Genomic DNA, 5,265 nt, shown 5'->3' with positions numbered 1-5,265 from the left:
TACATACTTTTCCGCCAATTGTGTATAACACACGGAACATTTATTCCGGTTGGTTATAATTAAAGTATAGCTACTCACAGAGATCGAGTGTGGGCTGTAATTATCGTATGGGAGAGAAATTTGGTAGATATTCTAATGCATTAAGGGGTGATGTTTGTAAAATTGGTCAAAATGTTGAAATTTTACCAACAGATAGCTTTGTAGCATTTTAGAAACATTCTCTCTAATTTTCAGAGTTTTATTCGTGCCAAAAATAATATGAAAGCCATTTTGTTTCAACCAATGCGCAGTGCCACGCCCCATTTCCCATAGAGCTATGGTATGACAGCCGAAGCACAATCCAAGGTGCTTCACCTGCGTTTTCGTTTAGCAATTGCTTGTTATTCTGTTGGTAATCAACACTTTGAAATAATGGAATGACAGCCTGCTATTGGGAGATGCTTTTATATGAAATCTAAGTAAATTCACGGTCTAGTTTTTCTAAAAAAATGTGGAACGCTTCACGATTTTGCGTGTCATCCTTGCGCAGGGGCCATACTAATCTTCTCTGTATCGTTCCAATTTTAGTATATGTACCGCCGAATGTGGCAGGGGTAAAATACAGGGAGCGAAAGGCTATTTACAATTTGTATAGAAACCAGATGGCAGTTATAAGAATCGAGGGGCATGAAAGGGAAGCAGCGTTAGGGAAGGGAGTGAAACAGGGTTGTAGCCTGTCCCCGATGTTATTCAAACTGTATATTGAGCAAGCAGTAAAGGAAACAAAAGAAAAATTCGGAGTAGGTATTAAAGTCCATGGAGAAGAAATAAAAACATTGAGGTTCGCCGATGACATTGTAATTCTGTCAGAGACAGCAAAGGACTTGGAAGAGCAGTTGAACGGAATGGACAGTGTCTTGAAAGGAGGATATAAGATGAACATCAACAAAAGCAAAACGAGGATAATGGAATGTAGTCGAATTAAGTCGGCTGCTGCTGAGGGAATTAGATTAGGAAATGAGACACTTAAAATAGTAAAGAAGTTTTGCTATTTGGGGAACAAAATAACTGATGATGGTCGAAGTAGAGAGGATATAAAATGTAGACTGGCAATGGCTAGGAAAGCGTTTCTGAAGAAGAGAAATTTGTTAACATCGAGTATAGATTTGTCAGGAAGTCGTTTCTGAAAGTATTTGTATGGAGTGTAGCCATGTATGGAAGTGAAACATGGACGATAAATAGTTTGGACAAGAAGAGAATAGAAGCTTTCGAAATGTGGTGCTACAGAAGAATGCTGCCATCGAACTTGATGGGTAGATCACATAGCTAATGAGGAGGTATTGAATAGAATTGGGGAGAAGAGGGGTTTGTGGCACAACTTGACAAGAAGAAGGGATCGGTTGGTAGGACATGTTCTGAGGCACCAAAGGATCAAATTTAGCATTGGAGGGCAGCGTGGAGGGCAAAAATCGTAGAGGGAGACCAAGAGATGAATACACTTAGCAGATTCAGAAGGATGTAGGTTGCAGTAAGTATTGGGAGACGAAGAAGCTTGCACAGGATAGAGTAGCATGGAGAGCTGCATCAAACCAGTCTCAGGACTGAAGACAACAACAACAACAACAACAACAACAGTTTTTCTAATATTAATAACACAAGTTTATCATTTTGGCGTGCTACTTTCGAACACAGCAGCCAATCGCGGAGAAAGACCGCAATTTACGCTGTCTTTCTCACGATACACCTGCCGAATAGACCATCTGTTACCGACACCTCACATGACATTACGCCATCTCTCCACTGCTGTCTTCTCGACTGCTCTAAGAAGAGATTCTTGGAGCTGAACATGATGGCTATGAATCCAGAAATATTACACAATATTCTGTTTAATATCTGCGTAAATAGTTGAAATTTTATGGTCACGCTATATTATTTCCATCCTCCTTGATCGAACTTGACGGGAAGAGTAGTTGTAGGGAAGAGCCTTTTGAAATTTCCTGGAGCAGACAGACGTGTTATGTGCAGACGTAAGAAACAGTTAGAACTTTTTATGTCCCGTGTGACCACATAAAATAATATACGGGGCAGACAAATGGAAACGAGACAGTTGAAAAAAAAAGTAAATACACTGCTTCTTATTTCGAAAGTAATCGCCATAATCGTTAATACATCTATTCCACTGTGAGGCATTACGGTCAATGCCTTCGTTGGAAAACGTCTGCGGCTGAATACAGAATGATGACTGAACCCAGCCTTGCACCGTGGCAACTTGACGGCCGGGAAGTCTTTCTGCAAGGGTCCAAATATAGAGAAATCGCATGGAGAGAGATTGGGACTGTATGGAGGATGTGCAACGGCTTTCCAGCGAAACTTTTGCACGTTAGTCGGAGCAACCGTGGCGATTTGTGGATTGGCCCACGAAGAGGTGCGCAGCTGGGTACAATCGTTATTCCGTATTCCACCGGAAACATTTTTCGTGAAGCCATTGACCGTCTCGTCTGACACTGGGATAAATGTGTTAACAGTTATGGCGTTTACTTTTAAAATAATTAACAGTTTACTTATTTTTTTCCATCTCTCTCGTTTTCATTTGACTGCCCCTCATATTAATGTGGAACTTGTATTAATATTGTGCTCAGTCGTCTTAGTGACCAAGAATATTGAATATTAAATGAAGAGACTGGGACACTGTCTTGCCTCTCAGAGACGACGAAGCCGACAACGCGAAGATAATTAAAGTATAATCACAGTAGTGTAATACTGGATGCACGTCTTTTCCGTTTCGTCCATAAATGACGAATATCCACATAATGGATCAGTTATTGTATAACAGTTACTTAAAGAGGCATGTTACAGCTCCCTGAAACCCGCGTGTTTTTCTTCAGATGTGTGGATGATACTTTTGTTGTTTGGTCTCATGGAAGTCAGAATTTTAGAATATCTCGATTCAGTCCATCCGAATATTCACTTCACGATGCAGCTGTAAAAGGATGACTGGCTTCTCTTCTTTAATGTGTTGGTCGAGAGGAAGGTTGATAGTTCGTTGGAACGTCCATTTTGTGGGAAGACAACTCACACGGATTTGTATATTGCGCCTGGCAGGTGTTACAATCCGGCTCAGCTTGTACTATTACTTTGTACTCTGGTTCACAGGCCCCGTGTTACAGTGGGAGATTAGGGGACCGTTGCGCTGTCGATCAAGCCTGAATCTGGTGAGTGTTGAAAGCCTTTCCGCCTTACGCCTTCCAACAGGACTGATCCTCCTCTACGGAAAAATGATGTGTTTTTTAAGCACCATCAAAGACTAGGCCCCTTTTAGGGTCACGCACGCTATAAACAGCCTAGCAAATCTGCTATTGCAGGACACTGCCTTGACAGCGGTTTTCCTATGGAATACACCAACAAGGGCATTCTGCCACGCACTTCCAGCTATTGGGATGGTATTATTAAGGAAAGAGTAGAGATTACATTAGCGAGTGCCTTTACAAATAGAGATGGAGGTCTCTGCTTACATTCTGTTTGGAGTCGTGTTCTCTCCCTGGCCAAACAACAGAGGGACAGTTAATGCTATCTCACCTGCTGGTAATCAGTATTCACTATCAATGACTAGTCTCTGCCTCCGTAGCTGGGTAGTCAGAATGTGTAACTGTCATGTGGAGGATCCGGATTCAATTCCCGGTAATACCAGGAATTTTTCCTCCGTCGGATGGCAGGAACGGAGTCCATTATCCCTCGTGATACCAGTCGAGGAACTGCTTGAGTGAGAAATAACCGCTCCAAGCTCTGCAAAGCCGAGAGGGATGTGTCAGTTCCAGGCCTCTCCATATCGCATCCAAATGACGGCATTGGTAGAGGATGACACGGCGGTCGGTCGGTCCCGATTGATAACTTCTGACGTTAGTCATCTTTAGTTGTATGGTGATGCTAATGGTTAGTGTGAGCGTGAAACTTATGCCTTCCAACAAGATTGGTCGTATTGTACGGAAAATCGAAGTGGAAGTGTTTTTTACGCACCATCTAAGATTAGGCCCTTTTTAGGTTTTATAAAAGATGATCTTGGTTTGCGTAGGGCAGATGTATTTCGTATCACTTGCAGATGTGTGTGTGTGTGTTGTACTTCGGTATATGCCTCACATGTCAGCTGCTTAAATTTCTTTGTACAGCGCTCTCTCGTTGCATTTTTGCCTTTAAAACGGCAGGGCGTGCAACTGTCGGTGACTGCACTCGACTCTATTCCTGTAAGTTGTTTGGACATTTTATACGCCAGGAGAAAGTGAAGTTTCACAGTAATATTAAGTTTTAAGGTTCCGTCGACGGCGAGGTAATTAGAGAGGAAACAAAAACTCCGATTCGGAAAGGATTGCGAAGACGACGACCGTGTCTTTTCACAAAATGTCATACTGGCATTTACCTTTATAGATTTAGGAAAGCCACAAAACCAAATGTCGATGGCTGTATGCGAATTTGAACCCTGGTCGTGCCAATGCGAGGCTTTAAGACTGCGCTCAGAAGAACTCAACACGCTTCGACCATGGGGCCAATACTGAAATCCTCGAAATAGAAAGAATAAAACAACAGAAAACAATGAAGAGCTCCCTAACAAATCTGGTAACTGTAGTGTACCTGTCTCTATGCACTCGTATGGGTTGAAGCTGAACATGGAGCTGACACAAATCTGGATCGAATACGCGCGGTGGATTTACAACTCTTGGCCTGGTCACCAAGTCTGAGTGTAGTTTATATGCGACTTTTCAGTTTCGTTTGGGCAAATGATGGGCTGGTTCGATTCACGAACTTACAATGTACGAATAGAGTTTGGCATTGGCTAGAATGAAATGAAGGAAGTTTGCTAACCTGCGAAAAAGTCCAAGATTTTTAAATATTCCGTGTTATCTATCCCAGCATTTAGTTAGTGTATCAGATTCACTGTAAATTATTTAAACTACTTGGTTGTAAGACTTTTTAAATTTTTTTTTAAATATGTACCTATTTGTTTGTTTACAACTGTTAATTAATAAAGTAGCCGCAAAGAACCTTGCATGAATACGCGCGGTGGATTTACAACTCTTGGCCTGGTCACCAAGTCTGAGTGTAGTTTATATGCGACTTTTCAGTTTCGTTTGGGCAAATGATGGGCTGGTTCGATTCACGAACTTACAATGTACGAATAGAGTTTGGCATTGGCTAGAATGAAATGAAGGAAGTTTGCTAACCTGCGAAAAAGTCCAAGATTTTTAAATATTCCGTGTTATCTATCCCAGCATTTAGTTAGTGTATCAGATTCAC

The 5,265-nt window shown here is 41.7% G+C and overlaps 1 pseudogene; it reads right to left on the bottom strand.

Annotated features, from left to right (window-relative positions):
- Positions 1-484: 484 nt before the first annotated feature.
- LOC126178669 (U6 spliceosomal RNA) lies at positions 485-597 on the bottom strand (annotated as a pseudogene).
- Between the last annotated feature and the right edge of the window lie 4,668 nt (positions 598-5,265).

The sequence above is a fragment of the Schistocerca cancellata genome, chromosome 3, assembly GCF_023864275.1.
Source record: "Schistocerca cancellata isolate TAMUIC-IGC-003103 chromosome 3, iqSchCanc2.1, whole genome shotgun sequence".
Classification (NCBI taxonomy): domain Eukaryota; kingdom Metazoa; phylum Arthropoda; class Insecta; order Orthoptera; family Acrididae; genus Schistocerca; species Schistocerca cancellata.
This window is presented reverse-complemented; position numbering and strand designations above follow the sequence as displayed.